Here is a 22,124-nt window from a genome sequence, read left to right as displayed (position 1 = left end):
CACTCCATCTCTATCGCTCCATTAGTAAATAGAGACAATGCACTACTGTACTGGTGGACAACAGTTGCCTACAGCTGAAGAGCGTAATAAGGCCTCTAACAACTGAAGAGCGTAATACGGCCTCCACCGGTTTAAATAATCCCCATAGGAAAAAATGACATTAGGGAAAAATATTTGTTTTGATGTCCCCTACAACCTCCCAGAGTTTGACGGTTTAAATACTTTTCACCCTGTGTACCCTCCACTTCTAGCGCTACCACCTACCGTCTGTGTGTGGTTATTTCGTTAATGTGACTGGTCCGTGTGCTACGTGAGCGCTAATTTTGATGCTAAATTTATCATAAATTACATTTCTGCTAATCCTGATTACTTTCTTTTTTCGGTTTACTCCCAGTACATATAATGTGCTTAGCAGACTGTTCATTCCACGCGTCCCGTAATTCTTTCTCATTTTCACTGAGGATAGCAATGCCATCATAGAACCTTACCGCTTTTGCCTGAAATTCAATCGTACTCATGACTCTAACTTTCATTTTCGCCATTGCTTCTTCGATGTACGGATGAAACAGTAGGGAAGAAAGACTACGCCTCTGTCTTACACCCTTTTAAACCCAGCTACATCGGTCTAGGCCTTCCGTTCTTATATGTTCCTTCTTGGTTCTTACAAATATTGGGTATTACCCGTCTTCCCCTGTAGCTTACCTGAGGATTTCTAACATATTGCACCATTTTACATAGTCAATAACTTTTTCTAGGTTGACAAATACTATGAAAGTCTCCATATTCAGAAAGAGATTTTCACTCTGCAGCAGAGTGTGCACTGATATGAAACTTCTTGGCAGATTAAAACTGTGTGCCGGACCGAAACTCGAACTCGGGACCTTTGCCTTTCGTGGGCAAGTGCTCTTCCTACTACATACAGTCGAATCACTGATACGCAGAATCGGTGATGTACCTCGTTCCAAACAGGGACAGACAAGCTGTCAGGCAGGTGATCGTAATGTTTTGGCTCATCAGTATATATATTACTGAAGATCGTCAGATAAGCACAGTATCCTTGCTGTACTCCTTTGTGATCATTCACTGTGTTGTTACATTCCCCATATCTATGACATTTTCGGTAGTTGTGTATAGACTCTTAATAGCATTTATGAGGTGAGGTGGGTAACCTCGTTCAACCACGATACTCCATAGCATTTCTCCATTCACATCATCTAATGCTTTCTCAGAACCACAAAAGCATGATGGGTGCCCCTATTGAACTCTCCTCGCTGTTCAGTAACTTCTTGCAGCGTAAAATCATTGTCAGTAGTTCCTCGTCCTTTTCTAAGACCTGACTGTTCTTCAGATATTAGCTTTTCGACGCTATTTTTAAGTCTTGCTTTTAGGACTTTGGCATTAATTTATATACTGATTCCAGGAGGCTTATATTTCGATAGTTACCACCTTTATTTTTACGACCCTTTGTAAAGATGGCCATTACTTTGGCTTTCAGCCAGTCCTTTGGTACTTTCTTATTTCTCCAGTACTGATAAAATGTGTCAAGAAGTCTTAGATGTAGGAATAACCCTCCATTTTTCCACATTTACATACACCAGTAGCTTTCCTATTTTTTGTAGCTTTTAGAGGTTGCGACAGTTCTCTCGTATCAATATCGTCTATGCCTTTTATGTCATTAAGTTCAAGTAACGTCCCAATTATAGTACGCCTTACAATCCAGTATCTGATTTCGATATCTGCCTGGCCATGACCATCTAACAGGAGCTTTCCCGTACCTCCCAACCTTTTCCAACTATACCTTCTTCTTTTGTGATTCCTGAACAGAGTATTCGCTATTACTAATAGATTTGTTGCAGTACTCAGTCATTTCTCTCTCCCGTCCGTACTTCAAAGACCATGCTCTCTCGTAACCATTGCTTCTATTCCCTCCCCTACAACCGCATTCCAGTTCCCATGACTATTATATTTTCAGCTCCCTCTAGGTACTGAATGTCCCATTCAATATCCTCATATACGTCGTCTATCTCTTCATCCTCTGCTTGCAATGTCGACGTGCGTATCTGATCTATGCTTATCAGTGTAGGTTTATTGTCGAGTCCGATGATAACAACCCTATCACTAAACCGTTCACAGTAACTCACTCTCTACCCTGTCATCCTGTTAATAATGAATCCTACTGTAATTATACCATTTTCTGCTGCCGTTGATATTAACCTAGTCGTCTGACAAGAAATCCTTGTCTTCTTTCCATTTCACTTCACAGACCGCCCCATTCCTCCCCCCCCCCTCCAACATTTAGATTAAGCGTTAGCGTTTTCCGTCTCAGATTTTCTAGCATCCCTATTACGCTCTAACTTCTGACATTCCACGCCCCGACTCGAAGACAGCTACCCTTTCATTCGTTATTCAATCTTTGTCTTATTGTTACCTCAACTTAGGCAGTCCTCTGCCGGAGATCCGAATCGGGGATTAGTCAAGAGTGCTTTACTAATGGAGAGATCATAATGACACTTTCCAATTACACATTCTGTGTCTCTAATGTAGAGGTTTTCATTGCCTTCCCATTGTTGTGCCACTGATCATTGGTCTTTCTTCCGCATATTAGGGACGTTTAACCACCCCAAGAGCAAGAGAATGCCCTAAACCTCTGTCCTTTCCTCCGCCCTCTTTGATGAGGCCGTCGGCAGACCAAGGATGACTTCTTATGCCGGAACACTTTGGCTGCCATTCCTAACGATTTTCATTCAAAATAAATCAGTGGCGATGATCGAAACTGACAAAGAGAGCAGGGGTCACAATCCGAGGACTGGCCACCATGTCCCATTCCCACGTCTAGGGACCGACGAAAGCGAAGGGAACGTGGTGCAGAGGTCAAGGCAAATCAGTTCGCCACATGGTTTTTCGGAGAAGAACATTGCAGTGACCAGAGAATAGCAAGTACTAAGAGTGCAGCACGCATTGATCAAATCCTCATTGTAGGAAAGCCCCAACTCTGGATTCGGTTAAGCAAAACACAACAAAGAAAATTAGAGAATATTATCTGCATTTCGGATTGCGGACAACAGCACAATGTTATTCGTTAAGAAAGTTCCAAAAGTAAATTACAACTTTCTAGCCGTCAGCAAACAAGTAGTGAAGTACTTGTCCACAAATCAATTTCATGGAGGTCCATCTTTCTTTGTGGGAAGCATCCGAGTTCGGAACGAGGAGCAGGTGTGGAAAGTATCCGAGTCCAGAATGAGGAGCAGGTGAGGAAGTATGTGGTGGGGAGAGGCACGGCATTTGTCGCACCAAAAACCAGACACCTGTCGCCGTTCCGCACACCACGCGTTGTCCGCGTCCAGAAAATCAGTGGCGGCACATCACATGGCAACAGGGTGTCTGCAAGATGAATCCCCCGAAAGCGTGACTGGCACACTTGTTTCCGTTGATGGCCTAGCGGTTCTAGGCGCTTCAGCCCGGAACCGCGCTGCTGCTGCGGTCGCAGGTTCGAATCCTGCCTCGGGCATGGACGTGTGTGATGTCCTTAGGTTATTTAGGATTAAGTAGTTCTAAGTTCTAGGGGACTGATGACCTCAGATGTTAAGTCCCATAGTGCGCAGAGCCATTTGAACCATTTGCTTCCATTGATTGTACCACGCAGACTGAACGTCAATGGCAAGAGAACTAGCGCACACCGATCCCCATATGGCTCGCCAGTCGACGTAGGGATGCTGCTGAAGAAAGCCATAGAGCGCCTTCGTGGACACCAAGCGCGCTGGCAGTATCGCAAAACGGACATAGCTGAGTTCGAAGAAAAAATGGGGAAAGTAAAAGAAGGGCACCGAGACGTCCGAAAGTTGGATATGGGCTGAGAGAGAGCGTGGTACAAGGATCTCCAGCAACAGGTCGGTAGGGCACGTGGAACAATGGTGCCACAGCACCATTTGAGCACTGACAAAAGGGGCTATCGCTCTGTCAGGAACATGACACAGGCCTAAACTGTCCCTGTACCGGCCGGCCGCTGTGTTCGACCCGTTATAGGCGCTTCAGTCCAGAACCGCGCTGCTGCTACGGCCGCAGGTTCGAATCCTGCCTCAGGCATGGATGTGTGTGATGTCCTTAGGTTGGTTCGGTTTAAGTAGTTCTAAGTGTAGGGGACTGATGACCTCATATCTTAAGTCCCATAGTGCTCAGAGCCATTCGAACCATTTGTCCCTGTACCGCCGGAGGGTGAGGGTGTCGTACTTTACCTTGGACAGCAAGCCGTGACAGAGTATGAACTCAGTGTCGCTACCTTGAGGTGGGCCATGGATTGGAGAATGGGCAGTGTCTGTGCCATGTGAGGGATACGTGACACCCAATGTACTTATGTATGTATCCATGCAGCAGATCGAGGGTTCTTAAACGTTGATATAGGCGCCCAGCTCGTAATTGGGGCAGTAGGCGCCGACAGTTAGAACAATCCTGCGCCACAGAGCACTCGCGAACTATAGTTTTAAGCATTGGATAGCAGCCTTTACATTTCACATCTAGGTTTAAGGTTTAACTATTTTTGATTGTCTTTAGGTTTATCTGGTGGAGTTATTGTTACGTTTATTTGAGACAGAGAAGTTGCTGTCCATGCATCAGCACGGCTTTAGAAAGCATCGCTCCTGCGAAACGCAACTCGCCTTTTTTCACATGATATCTTGCGAACAATGGATGAAGGGTATTAGGCGGATGCCATATTCCTTGACTTCCGGAAAGCGCGTGACTCGGTGCCCCGCTGCAGATTCCTAACTAAGGTACGATCATATGGGACTGGTTCCCAAGTACGTAAGTGGCTCGAAGACTTCTTAAGTAATAGAACCCAACGAGTGTGAGCAAGAGTGACTTACGTCTCGACATAATTATCTCTCGACAGCGATAGAGATCGGATGTTACTGGTACCTCCCAAAGAGGTTTGAACAGGGAAAGTCACGTACTCGGCCGTCTGTTTAAGCCCTGCAGTCAGCTGCCAAGTAAAGACCTTTGTGTTACTGTTCAGAAACGTCAAACGGCGATAGTCGCATAAATTTGATGTACCGCGAGGCTTGTTGATGGTAATGGGGATACCGTTGAGGAGACCGTCGAGGATACAGTCTGGGATCTGCACGATAGGCAACATAAGGTATCGACAAATATCCGTCCACACCGACGCCAGTATGGGACGAAATGTCCGATAAAACTCCAGTGCGAGGGCGTTGGCGATGGGTGACTTGTTCGTAGAACCCGCCTGGATGGCATCATGGACTTCGTCTTCCATGACGTCGACAAGCAGATCCATCGTTGCATCCCCACGAACCGAGCCAAAGAAGAGTCGGACCATCACGGTAATGTAGGAAGGGTGGTGACGTTGGGCAGAGTACAGCATCACGTTATGTGGGTCGAGGGCAGATCCCAAATCGGTTTGCATATTTAAGGGCCGCCTGTTATCAGTCGTAAGAACATTAACTGAAGTCTTCCGATGGTGGCGCCGTTCCGCTATCACACGGTAAACAGACGGACGCTCCTGTGCTAGCCCGTCGGGTGTGCAGGCCCCGACCACAGCTCCTCCGAAGCAACATCGAGAGAGGCCAGTGACCAGTGCCTTGGCATGATTCGCCATCGCCTGACGCTCTGGATAATACGGTTTCATAGTACATTCCCAAATAATGGTGAAGTAGAAATCCTCCCTTCCGCATCAATCAATGCCTTGCGGAAGGCAGGCTTCGCGCAGAGGACCCACCATGGCAGGGCATATTGACACGCATCGCAGAGTCGACGACAGGCTGTCCGCATGGTCTCGATGAGCTGCCGACCTGACAGTCGGCTGAAGTGAGATGGATTGTGTTCATTTTCCACGGTCCCAGGCCGGACTACACCCTTTGGCGGAAGAGATTGAAGGCACAAACATGCGCGTCGTGGCGACAGAAAGCAACAGGCCAGACTTCAACAGCCTCCACCCTACCAGCAATACTGCGAGAGATATGAGCACGATCGAGGCGACTTTGAAGAATGTATAAGCCCCAGACGCTCGACATGAACATCCCCAAGAGTCCACAGAGTGAAGTTGCGGTGCTGGACAATTGCAGCAGCTAGAGAGTGACGACGTAGTTGGTTTTTGGATGCCCGGGTGGATTTGAAGTAACCTCACCCCAAGGTCAAGGCGTGCTGCCGATCCAGAAGGAGGCGCGTGACCGTCTCAGAGAAGAAAGTTCTTAATGGCGACCCAAACCAGATGGCGCATAGACATCGATCCTGACACGACCAAAGATGAGAGCCATACATCTCGCATTGGGGAATAGGCAACTGCATGAGAAACGATACTGTCACGTAATAGGATTACTAACCCACTACCAGTAGGGGAAGCATGAGAGACTTGTGCCATAAAGCCATGGGTAGTAAAAAAGTCGCGACATGCACCTCCTGAAGAGGGCGCCACCAATGTTCGTCACAGGGTTATTTGGTAAGCGTGATAGCGTTAAGGAGATGTTTAGCAAACTCAAGTGGAACTATTATTAAGATCGAGCTGGCTGCATGGGCCATCGCCCACGCCAAGCTCGAAGGCCGCGCAGAGGAGTTAGAAAAGGAGAATGAAAGATTAAGAAGGCAACCAACGAAGACTTGGGCTGGAGTGGTCGCGCAAGCACCGTCAAAGCCACAAACTACGAAAGAAACGGTCGTCAAGGTGACCAAGCGGCCAGACACAGCGGTCTTCCTCAGAACTCTACCAGGCCAAGACACGAGTGTGAAAAAAATACAAGAGTTGCTGACCAAAAGTATGGATCCAGCAAAAGATAAAATCAGAATAAATAAAGTTAAACCTAGTAGGAACTCAGTGATTGTGGAGGTGACTACAAAGGAAGACAAAGAAAAATTGTTAAAGAATCCCAAGCTGAACTTGGTGGTCAAGTGTGAACCGCCGAGAAAAAGGAACCCTTTGGTCATCCTATACGATGTACCAGCAACAATGACAAAAGAAGAACTGTACCAGACTATAAAGGACCAAAACTTTGACCAAATGAATGAAAATGAGTTAAGGATTTTTTTAAGCTGAGATTTAAAACGGGGTCTCGGGATCGTGATGTCGTACATCACGTCGCCGAGGTCACAGCACAAATGTGGAAGCAGATAATAACAATGGGCAGACTGTATGTTGGCTTCCATGCCATTAATATTAGGGACTACCTTGTGGTACCTCGTTGCCATAATTGTGGAGACCTGGACCACATTCTAAGGCACTGCACCAGGGGGTCGGCGTGCTCCAGGTGCGGCGAAGTTGGTCACACATGAAAAGAATGTAAAGCTGCAAGTGTATGCATTCCCTGCAAGAGACGTGGGAAGAAAAGCTGCGGAGCCTCAGGACGAAATTGCCCTACGTACCGCATGCTGGAGCAGAGACTGATATCCAGAACGGACTATGGCTGAGTACGTCAAACAAAACAGGATACCAAAGCGAAAATCCCCTAGCAAAAGGAGGAGGGATGCCATCAGGGCAAATAGGTTCAAAGAATTTATAAAGTCTCTTTCGAGAAATCCGATAACTGAGACAGCTGACAAAAGTATCCAAACAGATCCGCCGAAAATCGATAAATGTATCCAGACGGAATCTATCCCTATGGCTACTCCCTCCTCTCTCAGCAGGGAAGTGAAGCCGATAAAACACCAGCAACGGCAAAGGCATCCTGTACCTGTAATCCCAATAGATGAAAGCAACCTGAAAGAACAAAAGCCTGTGCAAGAGAGCACAATAACAAGCTCTCAAGACACCCCAGTGGTAAGACTACCGCCAGTAGATCCGGTTCGGATATATCCAAATCTAGAATGTACCATGCAACTGGCAAGATTGGAGCAGCCGGCTACCCTGACCATTGCCTTACGACATGTGGTCCGCGTAGGACACGAATATGGAAGAAGAATCACCTTCTCGGTAATGGAGGCTGTAGACAAAATACAGCTTAAGTCAGTGAATCTCCCCACCGACTTCGGAGCCCTGCGAGACTTACTAAAGAAAGTATTCGAGAGAAGAGGAGAAAAATTTGACCTAAAGGACATTTACGAACAGTCAGTTCTGGCTAATGGACGTATTACGTTTGATTGGAACAAGACATGGCCAGAAGACCACATACATACATACTTTCCGTAGATGACAAAAATTACCATTGGCCAACTCAACACACATAACAGTCGACTTGTAATGCAGGAGCTACGTAAGGAAGTGGAGGAGAGGAGGCTGGATGTGCTCTGTCTACAAGAGCCGTACTCCCTAGCTGGAAAAATTGCATTTGTAGCCGCGACGTGGCAGGTCATCAGCCAAGGAGATAATCCGAAAGCGCCAATAATAATCACGAACAAAGCCCTGAAAGTACCTACACTATCACAGTTCACTAATAGTCACTGCAATGTCGTGGAGCTGCTATCTCCCGGTGGAACAATAATACTAACTAATATGTACTTTCAGTACGGGGATGACATTGAAACACATCTTCACCATCTAGCTACAGTAAGCACGGCATTGCAAGGACGAAGGATGATAATCACTGCTGATATCAACGGAAAATCCCCCCTGTGGAACAGCGGCACAAGGGACACCAACGGAGAGAAAGTAGAGGATTTTATCATGGCATCACAACTAGTGATAGCTAACAAGCCTGGCAATCCTCCAACCTATGCCGGGGGAGGAGGACCAGGCACGAACATTGACATAACTCTAGCCACCCCCAATGCAATTAACACAATACAAGATTGGAAAGTAGAAGAAAACGCTACCACAAGCGACCACAACCTAATAACATTCATTGTAGGTGGAAGAGTGTCCCGCTGGGCCATGGGGTGGGAAACGCAGTTTAATTACAAAAGGGCTGATTGGGAACGACTAGCGAGGGAGTGCGTCATTCCTGCTTTGCCAGAAGGTGGCGCACACTCTGACATAGACGTAAACGACCGAGCAGAGGAACTGACCAATGCAATAACTAGCGCGGTGAAAGCTGCCGTACCGACCAGGAGGAAGGCCATAGCAGCCTCTCCATAACCATGGTCGCCTGAACTCGAGGATATGAGCCGGTCTGTTAGAAGGTTGAGAAGATATTACCAGCGCAGTATCGTCTGGCCGGAACGGCAAAGATGGCTGATGCAGTATCGGGAGGCTAAACTTCGTTTCCAGAAGGAACTCCAGGCTGTTAGAATACAAAGCTGGGAAAACTTCGTCCAGAGCCAATTGGCATTGGACCCCTGGGGTACACCATATAAATTAGTACGAGAGAAGATCCACTCTCCACTGGAATTATCAACAGTCAGGCACGGGGACAGGATGACGGAATCCTGGCAGGAAACTGCTGAGGTCCTCCTCCGGTCCCTGCTGCCTGATGATAGCGCGGATGGGGAATCTGATCAGCAACAACAACTAAGACATGACAATCTCAACGAATACACCAACAATACGGCAGTCTACCCTTTCTCGGAGGAAGAGGTGGCTGCCCACATAAAATCACTTAAAAGGGGTAAAGCTCCCGGGCCAGACGGCATTGTAGCCGAGGTGGTGCAGTTCCTAGCTCCCCAGCTAACTGCACCACTCACTCACTTATATAACGAGTGTCTGATACAACAAAAAATTCCAAGGGGTGGAAGACCGCGAATGTAGTTATTATTCGGAAAGGGTTAGATAAAGATCCAACAAATATAAAATCCTATAGACCAATCTGCTTGATTAACATACTAGGGAAAATTTTAGAAAAGTTACTAGCTGACAGACTGGCTGCACATCGGGTGCTGCGTGGGGTGAGCGACAGGCAGTTCGGCCTCAGGCCTGGGCGATCGACATCTGATGCAATTGCCCTGGCTGCTGAAGTCTGTGGCTCTACCCCACATTAAGTACGTGGTGGGCATCATGGTTGACATCAGTGGCGCCTTCGACAACCTGTGGTGGCCTTCGCTCTTCTCCTGCTTGCGGGAGAAGGAGTGCCCAGGGTTGCTATATGGTTATCTGAGGAGCTATTGCGAGGAACGGGAGGTCTGGCTATCATCTTCTGGCGAGAGAATTGGAAAATCTATAACAGAGGGCTGTCCTCAGGGTTCTGTGTTAGGGCCCCTGTTCTGGGACATCCACATGGAGCCTTTACTAGACGCCCTACAACAAAGTGAAGAAGTGCTAGAGGTGATAGCCTATGCAGGTGACCTCCTCCTGTTGGTCGGCGGCCGCAGCTGCGAAGACATTGAACCTAAAATAGAGAGTGCCCTGGACAAGTTACAACTGTGGTGCCAAAACACCAAAATGACGGTTTCACCAAGTAAGTCCACCTACTTACTACTGAAGGGACAATTAATCCGTAACCCGACTGTACGAATCGAGCGCTCGCCGGTTCTTCGGAGACGTGACGCACGATACTTGGGCATCATCATTGATGAGAAGTGGAATTTTGGGAAACACATCGAAACCGTAACCCAGAAAGCCCTCCAAACACTGAAAAACCTCATATCCATAGGACATAAAAGATTTCATCTTCCACCTCATCTCATAAGACTCTATCATAATAGTATATTAACATCGATAGTGGGTTACGGCTCGGGAGTCTGGGCACACAGGCTCACGAGGGTGGTGCTCGCCATGACAGTGAGAAGGGTTCAAAGGAACATGATACTTAGATCGGTAGGGGCTTACAGAACATCACCAGGGGGAGCACTACTAGTCATAATGGGGCTTTGCCCCCTGGACATTAAAATCAGGGAGCAGGCTGCATGGTTCTGGATTAAGAAGGGAAATGTAACAAAAATAGAGGAGATCTTAGGCATTGGGGTAGGGGACAAGGGTGAGATTCGGCAAAGGGGGGTACAACTATGGCAAGAACTGTGGGACACGGATGAAACAGGGCGCAGGACATACGAGTTGATTCCAAGCATTAGAGAACGGCTAAAAATGAAATACTTTGAACCCACAAGAGGACTAATCCATTTTCTCACTGGACATGGGCCTTACCCGGCATACTTATGTCGGTTCGTGAAAAGGGCCACACCCGCGTGTGAATGTGGTGAACCGGAGGGCACTCCCGATCATGTGATTTACGAGTGCCCCCTCTTCAATGATGTTGCTTCCACACTACGTGGCCAACTACCCGACCATGACACATACCACCTGATAAGACAAGAAGACACCTTCCAAACACTGAATAGACTTGCCAACGAGGTATCACAAAAAGTTCTAAGAGAATACATGAGGGAACAAAACTAAATAGCACAGATTACGACAAATACGCGCCCTACTCCCGTACCTCCTGTGCGTGGATAGGCCGACCCTATAGTCTGGAATCCGCCACGTACGGGATTAGGGGGAGGGGGGAATAAAAACAACCAGGATTTGACAATGCACTGGAGTTGACTTAGGATAGAATTAGTTAGTAGAAATTAGACTAGAAATCTAGATTTAGGAACCTGCAGCGATTAACATCCTGGCCTGCCCAGTGTCAGCGGGCACGCTCATCGGGATTAGCTCGATGGGCAAGGCTATAAAGTAGGTTTGTACATTGCTGACACATCTGTGACGCTGCAGGAAGTAGTGTGTAGGTTTAGTTAAAAAATCTTAGAAGTTAAAAACAAATAGGTGTATATAGCTGCCCATTGTAATTAGATTATAGCTGTAGCTCACGACTTAATATATTGTAATTAGCTGCTAATTGTAACAACAGTAGCAAGTAAGACCCACTAATCAAATAAGGTAGTGGGTTATGATCTATAAATATTATTGTTGATGGTAAATAAAGATTTTTTTTTTTAAAAAGACTCAAGTGGCAGACTCTGCAAGAGAGGCGCTCTGCATCGCGGTGTAGGTTGCTGTCCAGATTTCGAGAGGGTGCGTTTCTGGATGAGGTATCGAATATGATGCTTCCCCCTACTTATACCTCCCGAGGAGATCACGAATGTAAAATTAGAGAGATTCGAGCGCGCACGGAGGCTTTCCGGCAGTCGTTCTTCCCGCGGACCATACGCGACTGGAACAGGAAGGAGAGGTAATGACAGTGGCGCGTAAAGTGCCCTCTGCCACACACCGTTGGGTGGCTTGCGGAGTATAAATGTAGATGTAGATGTAGATACAGCATTACATGGAGTAATGCTAGTTTATGGCGCACGCGAATTTTATTGTGTTTGACTGTGGCCATGCGACAAGTCTGAAAAGCTGCCATCGAAAGGAGGGCAGGAAATGCAAACAGGACGTACAGGGCACTCCCCGCTAGGCCCCTGTGATGGGGAGGAAGCCGACCTCACCAAGGGGATTCCATTGCCCTGTATACCTCCCAAACGTCCATGCTCAGCATCGACGTCGCCCACCCAGGAGACGGATGTCTCACTGGTCCGGTTCAGTGGAACGCTTTCAGAGGTGCGCCAACAGATAGCATGAGACACAGAAAAGGGGACAGCCGCATCAGATGCAGAAGGGAAGGATCAGTGTCCATAGGTGGATGCTGACGAGATGTGAAGACAGGGAGAGACGTCGCTCCATCTACTTCCAGGGCGTCGGAGGATAGTGCATTATCAATAGGAGAGTCGTTGGCATGTGGACACACATCACAAAGAGTACAGCGCTGTCTCTTCAGTTTTCTCGGCGATCAGTGCTTCCTAACATGTTGTTCCATGACGGAGTGCGAACGGATGTCGTCCAGCATGTGGCCAGACGGCAGAAAGCCGGTACAGCTCCATGATCAACTGATCAACAATTATGGGGTCGGGACAAACGTCTCGTTGCTGCTGATGGCCTCCGGCAGGAGTGTAGGGGAGACAGGTAAAACGTCCATCGCTTCGTCAAGAGGAGTCGCCGCTGGTGCTGAATGATTCAGAGTAGGCACAACAGGAGGTAGTCCTGCAGGGTGACACAGTGGGCGCCCCAGGTAGAGAGACGTCCCCGAGCGGCGTCTGAACCGGTCTACATAGGGGACATCCACCACAGAAGTGGCCTTCCTGGCCATAACCTGAACAAGTGCGCGGCTGGCCATCGTACACGACTACAGCCCTTCAGCCGGCAGTAACAAAGTAAGAAGGCGTTTCTTTCCTCATTTTAATTTCTGTCTGACGGTCATCATTGAGGACACGGCAGGTTTCGAACGTCTTCCGCGTTTCAGTGACGTGACTGACGACGTTGTTGCAAGGTTGAAAGGCGGCCATCACAACATCTGACGGCATCCCAAACGGGAGTACGAACATCCTCAACGCTCGGAGGCCAAAGCCACCGTGATCAACCGCGACATTCCCCCCCCCCCACCCCCCCCACTGGACATTTTTTTTTTTTTTTTTTTTTTTGAGTCACCAGTCTTCTGACTGTTTTGAAGCTGCCCGCCGGAAATCTCTCTCCTGTGCCACTTTCTTCATCTCAGAGTAGCAGTTGCAACCTACGTCTTCACTACTGGATGTATTCCAGTCTCTGTCTTCCTCTACAGTTTTTGCCCTCTACAGCTCCCGCTAGTACCATGGAAGTTATTCCCTGATGTCTCGCCAGATGTCCTATCATCCTGTCCTTCCCCTCGTCAGTGTTTTCCACATATTCCTTTCCCCTCCCACTCTGCGCAGAGCCTCCTCATTCCTTACCTTATCAGTCCACATAATCTTCAACATTCATCTGTAGCTCCACATCTCTAACGCTTCGATTCTCTTCTGATCTGATTTTCCAACAGTCCACGTTTCACATCCATAAAGTTCTGTGCTCCAAACGTACATTCTCAGAAATTTCTTCCTCAAATTAAGGCCTATGTTTGATGCTAGTAGACTTCTTTTGGCCAGGAACTCCCTTTTTGCCAGTGCTGCTCTGCTTTTGGTGTCCTCCTTGTTCCGTCCGTCATTGGTTATTTCACTGCCTAGATAGCAGAATTTCTTAACTTCATCTGCTTCGTGACCATCAGTCCTGTTGTTAACATTCTGGCTGTTCTCATTTCTGCTAATTCTCATTACTTTTGTCTTTCTTCGATTTACTCTCAATCCATATTCTGTACTCATTATACTGTCCATTCAGCAGACAATGTAATTCTTCTACACTTTCACTCAGGATACCAATGTCATCAGCAAATCGTAACACTGATGTCCTTTCACCTTGTATTTTTATTCCACTCCTGAACCTTTCATTTCTTTCCGTCATTGTTTCTTCGATGTACAGATTGAACAGTAGGCGCGAAGGACGACATCTCTGTCTTACACCCTTTTTAATTAGAGCACTTCGTTCTTGGCCGTCCGCTCTTATTATTCCCTCTTGGCTCATGTACATTTGTACATTACCCGTCTCTTCCTATAGCTTATGCCTATTTTTCTCAAAATTTAAAACATCTTGCACAATTTTACGATGTCGAAAATTTTTTCCAGGTCGACGAATCCTACTAACCTGTTTTGATTTTTCTTTAGCCTTGCTTCTATTATCAACCGCAACGTCAGAACTGCTTCTCGGGTTCCTTTATCTTTCCTAAAGCCTAACAAACTAATTTTCTTTTCCATTCTTCTGTATATTATTCTTGTCAGCAACTTGGATGCGTGACTTTTAAGTGAAAATCACTGACTGTGCTGCGTGAAGGCAGTGGTTGGTTTGCATTGTTGGAGTAATATTCGCCATTGTAGCGTTGGGCAGTTGGCTGTTAATAGCGCGTAGCGTTGCACAGTTGGAGGTGAGCCGCCAGCACTGGTGGATGTGGGGAGAGAAGTGGCGGTGTTTTGAGAGCGGATGATCTGGACGTGTGTCCATCAGAAACAGTACATTTGTAAGAATGGAGGGCAGCGTGCAGGGTAAAAATCGTAAAGGGAGACCAAGAGATAAATCCACTTAACAGATTTAGAAGGATGTAGGTTGCAGTAGGTACTAGGAGATGAAGAACCTTGCACAGGATGGAGTAGCATGGAGAGCTGCATCAAACCAGTCTCTGGACCACACCAACCAACCAACCCATGGTTTCTTCGCAGTTACCTTCCTTGGTTCTATGTTTCCCTTTCCAACTTCTGTGATTGCCATTTTTGGAGATGTCCATTCCTCTTGAGCTGATTGCCTACTGAGCTATTTCCCAATGGCGTTTCTATGGCCTTAGAAAACTTCAAGCGTATCTCGTCATTCCTGAGTATACCGGTATCCCACTTCTTTGCACACTGATTCTTCCTGACTGATCACCGAGATGTCAGCCTACTCTACATCGCTACTACATTGTGTTCTGAATCTATATTTGCTCCTGGGAACGCCTTTCAATCCAGTATCTGCTTTCGGAATCTCTGCCTGACCATGATGTGATCTAACTGAAATTTTCCCGTATTACGCGGCCTTTACCAAATCCCTATATGTCCGTTAGAGTATCAGAACATAAGATCGTTAATATGGCGCCGCACTAACTCGGTGCACAGCTCTTCACTAGACAGCTTTATGTTTCCAGTGGTACTAACGTTCCAAAAACGAATTCCGAGAAGATGCTGCGCCGGGAGAAGCATTTCGTCCAATATAAACTGCTCTACTTCATATTCTTTTGGTCGTTCATGGCCCAAAGGACGAGTAAATTTAATTGTGGCTCGGCGTTAGGAAAATGCATGATGCTCGATGAATTCAGACACGAGGAATAGCCGCTACGCAGAAGTAAGCAAACGTGTGCTCGTTCGCAAGCAGCACAACAGGCGAGAAACAAACCGCACGTGCTCGCCTCACCACTGCCAAAGTCATACTATCCCTACACCACACGTGTTCAATCAGTAAAAAATGGGATTCGAAATCCTCTGTTCATTCTCTTAGTAACCACAGTTGCATCGAAAAGGAGGATAACGGAGGGAACGCCGAAAATCTGCATTCGGTCTTCAGAAATACACTACTGGCCATTAAAATTGCTACACCAAGAAGAAATGCAGATGATAAACGGGTATTCATTGGACAAATATATTATACTAGGACTGACGTGTGGCCGGCCGAAGTGGCCCAGCGGTTATAGGCGCTACAATCAGGAACCGCGCGACCGCTACGGTCGCAGGTTCGAATCCTGCCTCGGGCATGGATGAGTGTGATGTCCTTAGGTTAGTTAGGTTTAAGTAGTTCTAAGTTCTAGGGGACTGATGACCTCAGAAGTTAAGTCCCATAGTGCTCAGAGCCATTTGAACCAATTTGAACTGACGTGTGATTACATTTTCACGCAATTTGGGTGCATAGATCCTGCCTTGATACGCCTGAGCATTGAGTCAAACACAGCTTGGATGGCGTGTACAGGTACAGCTGCCCATGCAGCTTCAACACGATACCACAGTTCATCAAGAGTACTGACTGGCGTATTGTGACGAGCCAGTTGCTCGGCCACCATTCACCAGACGTTTTCAATTGGTGAGAGATCTGCAGAATGTGCCGACCAGGGCAGCAGTCGAACATTTTCTGTGTCCAGAAACGACCGTACAGGACCTGCAACATCCGGTCGTGCATTATCCTGCTGAAATGTAGGGTTTCGCAGGGATCGAATGAAGGGTAGAGCCACGGGACGTAATGCATCTGAAATGTAACGTCCACTGTTCAAAGTGCCGTCAATGCGAACAAGAGGTGACCGAGACGTGCAACCAATGGCACCCCATACCATCACTCCGGGTGATACGCCAGTATGATGATGACGAATACACGCTTCCAATGTGCGTTCTGCGCGATGTTGCCAACCACGGATGCGACCATATTGATGCTGTAAACAAAACCTGGATTCATTCGAAAAAATGACGTTTTGCCATTCTTGCACCCATGTTAGTCGTTGAGTACACCATCGCAGGCCCTCCTGCCTGTGATGCAGCGTCAAGGGTAACCAAAGCTGATAGTCCATGCTGCTGCAAACGTCGTCGAACTTTAGTGCATATGGTTGTTGTCTTGCAAACGTCCCCATCTGTTGACTCATGGATCGAGACGTGGCTGCACGATCCGTTACAGCCATGCGGACAAGATGCCTGTTATCTCGACTGCTAGTGATACGAGGCCGTTGTGATCCACCATGGCGTTCCGTATTACCCACCTGAACCAACCGATTCCATGTTCTACTAACAATCATTGGATATCGACCAACGCTAGCAGCAATGTCGCGATACGATAAACTGCAATCGTGAAAGGCTACATTCCGACCTTTATCAAAGTCGGAAACGTGATGGTACCCATTTCTCCTCCTTACACGAGGCATCACATCAACGTTTCACCAGGCAACGCCGGTCAACTGCTGTTTGTGTATGAGAAATCGGTTGGAAACTTTCCTCACGTCAGCACGTTGTAGATGTTGCCACCGGCGCCAACCTTGTGTGAATACTCTGAAAAGCTAATCATTTGCATATCACAGCATCTTCTTCCTGTCGGTTAAATATCACGTCTGTAGCACGTCATCTTCGTGCTGTAGCAATTTTAACGGCCAGTAGTGTAGTTTGACCGCGGAAAATCGTAGCTGGGTCCCTCATTTCAAAACATCTTGGGAACTTCGAAATGCCAGATACTGAGATAGCCGTTCGCCGAATAGAAAAGCAACTACAATCGCTAAGTAGTAGAAAGGCATCATGACCAGATGAGATACTTAAAAGAATCCACAAACATTGTGCAAAAGAACTTGCTCCCCTTCTGACAGCAGTTTATGTAGATCGCTGCAGCAACGAAGGGTACCTAGCGGCTGGAAAAATGGAGCTGGTCATTTCCATTTTCAAGAAGACCGTACGACAGATGCTCGTTATTATAGGCCTATAACATTGACGTCAGTCAGTTGTAGAAATATGGTACACATTTTATGCTCAAGAACTATGATATTTTTGGAGAGCGAAATCACTTGTCTACAAATCAACACCGATTTAGCAAACAGAGATCTTGCGCGTCTCAACTAGCTGTGTTTCTCCATGAGATCCGTAGAGCAGTAGACTACAGCGCTGAGGTTAATCCCGTGTTGCTTGACTTCAGGAAAGGAGTTTGACACTGCCCCACGCTGCGGTTAATAAAAAAATAGGGAATTATCGAATATGGGACCAGAACTGAGACGGGATTCATGACTTCCTTGCAGACAAAACGAGTCGCCTTTAGCGTAACAAAACTGACAGATGTAAAGGTAACTTCTGGAGCACCCCACAGAAGTGTGATACACTGTTATTGCATATAAATGATCTATTAAAAAGCGTCGGAAGCTTTTTAAGAATGTTTTCGAACGATGGATGTCTATAAGAAAGTAGTCAGAAGACTTACAGATTTGGAGAATGATCTGCAAAGGATTGATTACTGGTGCAGGCTCTGGTAGTTGACGCAGAACGCGAATAAATGAAACATATTGCGCATACGTAGGAAAATAAATCCACTGCTGTGCAAATGGCTCTGAGCACTCTGGGACTTAACTTCTAAGGTCATCAGTCCCCTAGAACATAGAACTACTTAAGCCTAACTAACCTAAGGATATCACACACATCCATGCCCGAGGCAGGATTCGAACCTACGACCGTAGCGGACGCGCGGTTCCAAACTGTAGCGCCTAGAACCGCTCGGCCACTCCGGCAGGCACTACTGTGAAACTGCACTATTGATGACAAACTGCTGTAAAGCAGTATCCACGTTAAAATATCCAGGAGTAACTATCCAGAGCGACCTCAGGTGGAGTGACAGCGTATCAGTTATTGACGCCAGAAGTACCCTTTGCCATTCACCGTTTGGTGGCTTGCGGAGTGTTACGTAGATGTAGCAGAGAAACTCACGGCGAAGCTACCTTGCGAGAGTGACATAAACCGAAAAAGACAGAAAATGAAATACGATGCTGGGTTCAAATTAAAATTAAACTAACGACGCTCTTATGATTTTAAACGACTCTCAAAAACTGTAAATTTTGCTGATGGCAGAAACATTAATTAAGAGCTCAAGATCAAACCATACCTGACATGATTTAGATGCCAACTAAATAGGGATTGCGTTCACTGGAAACTTTTAAGATCTTTATATACAAAAAACATTTATATTCTTCGGTTACAAGCAAATAAAAATATTGTGCTGGCACCCGCTTACAAATATAACTTAATGACAACTTAATGGTCGTACTTTGAAACAAATGTTGCAGGCAGTACCCTATTTGTCCAGTTTGATAATAAGCCTTTGTGCACTCACAAATAGTTTTTCATTGAGTTTAATTGCACATGAAGTCGCTAACTTATTTTATGAACTGTCACTCACTGTTATCCAACAGTTGGTAATGTAACTGAAAAAAATCCATGAGAAATGAACAGTGAGAATATTGTGAGAATTAGTTACTAAATTTTCCAAGGGGTCCACAAATTACCTGAAGAAGTAGATGCCAGAACTGGAATCCCTACAGCGACGTAATTCTCCATACGTATTGTAAATATACTATTGTTCTTACAGTATTTAGATATCTGCATTTTTGAGAGATAAACCTAAAGATAATCAAAAATAATTAAACCTTAAACCCAAATAAGAAATAACCTTTATAACACGGAAAATTCCATAACTACCTAACTTCAATAAAACACCAGCAAGAATTATTCTACCTGCACACATAAATAATAACGCCTTAAACAAAGCGTGAGCCAATAAATGAAAGAATGCAAGCTTTCGATAACCTGTAGCAAAAATTCTTATTAATAAACCAAGTTGTCTTAAAGTAGAAAGAGCAATAATCTTCCTTAAATCAAATTCAAAATTATCACCCATTCCAGCCATAAATATACACTCCTGGAAATGGAAAAAAGAACACATTGACACCGGTGTGTCAGACCCACCATACTTGCTCCGGACACTGCGAGAGGGCTGTACAAGCAATGATTACACGCACGGCACAGCGGACACACCAGGAACCGCGGTGTTGCCCGTCGAATGGCGCTAGCTGCGCAGCATTTGTGCACCGCCGCCGTCAGTGTCAGCCAGTTTGCCGTGGCGTACGGAGCTCCATCGCAGTCTTTAACACTGGTAGCATGCCGCGACAGCGTGGACGTGAACCGTATGTGCAGTTGACGGACTTTGAGCGAGGGTGTATAGTGGGCATGCGGGAGGCCGGGTGGACGTACCGCCGAATTGCTCAACACGAGGGGTGTGAGGTCTCCACAGTACATCGATGTTGTCGCCAGTGGTCGGCGGAAGGTGCACGTGCCCGTCGACCTGGGACCGGACCGCAGCGACGCACGGATGCACGCCAAGACCGTAGGATCCTACGCAGTGCCGTGGGGGACCGCACCGCCACTTCCCAGCAAATTAGGGACACTGTTGCTCCTGGGGTATCGGCGAGGACCATTCGCAACCGTCTCCATGAAGCTGGGCTACGGTCCCGCACACCGTTAGGCCGCCTTCCGCTCACGCCCCAACATCGTGCAGCCCGCCTCCAGTGGTGTCGCGACAGGCGTGAATGGAGGGACGAATGGAGACGTGTCGTCTTCAGCGATGAGAGTCGCTTCTGCCTTGGTGCCAATGATGGTCGTATGCGTGTTTGGCGCCGTGCAGGTGAGCGCCACAATCAGGACTGCATACGACCGAGGCACACAGGGCCAACACCCGGCATCACGGTGTGGGGAGCGATCTCCTACACTGGCCGTACACCACTGGTGATCGTCGAGGGGACACTGAATAGTGCACGGTACATCCAAACCGTCATCGAACCCATCGTTCTACCATTCCTAGACCGGCAAGGGAACTTGCTGTTCCAACAGGACAATGCACGTCCGCATGTATCCCGTACCACCCAACGTGCTCTAGAAGGTGTAAGTCAACTACCTTGGCCAGCAAGATCTCCGGATCTGTCCCCCATTGAGCATGTTTGGGACTGGATGAAGCGTCGTCTCACGCGGTCTGCACGTCTAGCACGAACGCTGGTCCAACTGAGGCGCCAGGTGGAAATGGCATGGCAAGCCGTTCCACAGGACTACATCCAGCATCTCTACGATCGTCTCCATGGGAGAATAGCAGCCTGCATTGCTGCGAAAGGTGGGTATACACTGTACTAGTGCCGACATTGTGCATGCTCTGTTGCCTGTGTCTATGTGCCTGTGGTTCTGTCAGTGTGATCATGTGATGTATCTGACCCCAGGAATGTGTCAATAAAGTTTCCCCTTCCTGGAGCAATGAATTCACGGTGTTCTTATTTCAATTTCCAGGAGTGTAGTTATACAATCAATTAAAAGTAAAAATCAACCACAATTATTAGTATTTACATGTTATTATTAAGCAAGCAGAAATAAACATCCAGCAGAGTAGAAGCTTTCCTGCTAATTTCATTACTTATGTTTATAGTCTTTAATTTTTCTAAGGATGAGCATAGCATTTTTGTCACCGTTTATGTGACCTGAAGAAGTATCTTCTAACAGGTACTTCTCGCACTTAATGCATTACTCAATTTATTATTCATATCTGCCATATTTCTTTCATAAAACGGTCTTTGGAAAGTATAAGACATCTAATGGAGCATACATCATAATTTATTTCTATCAGTGAATCGTTTACTTTTTTTTACAATTTAAAACGTCAATTTAAATCTATTGGATGTTTTTTTTATTTACTTATTTATATAGTGCACAACACATACAGGACTTCAAAGTACTGCATACTATAAAAATACACTGAGGTGACAAAAGTCATGGGATAGCAATATCCACATATACAGATAAAGTACACGAGATATAAGACGACAGTGCATTAACGGAGCTATCATTTGAAGTCAGGCGATTCACGTGAAAAGCCTCCCGACGTGATGACGGCTGAACGACGGCATTTAACAGACTTTGAACGTAGAATGGTAATGGGAGATAGACGCGTGGGACATTCCGTTTTGGATATCGTTAGGGAATTCAGTACTCCGCGATCCACAGTGTCAAGAGTATGCCGAGAATACCACATTTAAGAAATAACCTCTCACCATGGAAAACGCTGTGGCCGACGGACTTAACGACAGAGAGCAGCGGCGTGTGCACAAAATTGTCAGTGCTAATAGACAAGCAACACTGCGTGAAATAACGGCAGAAATCGATGTGGGACATACGATGAACGCATCCGTTAGTACAGTGTACCAAAATTTGGCGTTAATGGACCAGCACAACATCGCCCATATGGAATCTCCTGTGCTCGTAATCATATCGACTGGACCCTAGACAACTGAAAAAAAAATCCCGCTGCCTGGTCATACGAGTCACGATTTCAGTTGGTAAGAGCCGATTGTAGGTTTCGAGAGTGGCGC

The 22,124-nt window shown here is 46.7% G+C and overlaps 1 protein-coding gene across 1 annotated transcript in view; it reads left to right on the top strand.

Annotated features, from left to right (window-relative positions):
* The window catches only part of LOC124711547, a 44,350-nt gene that overhangs the window by 11,252 nt on the left and 10,974 nt on the right, over positions 1-22,124 (top strand). The gene's annotated exons all lie outside the window — the stretch shown is intronic.

Source organism: Schistocerca piceifrons, chromosome 8 (assembly GCF_021461385.2).
Source record: "Schistocerca piceifrons isolate TAMUIC-IGC-003096 chromosome 8, iqSchPice1.1, whole genome shotgun sequence".
NCBI lineage: Eukaryota > Metazoa > Arthropoda > Insecta > Orthoptera > Acrididae > Schistocerca > Schistocerca piceifrons.
Note: the sequence above shows the minus strand (reverse complement) of the source record. Positions and strands in the feature narration are given on the sequence as shown.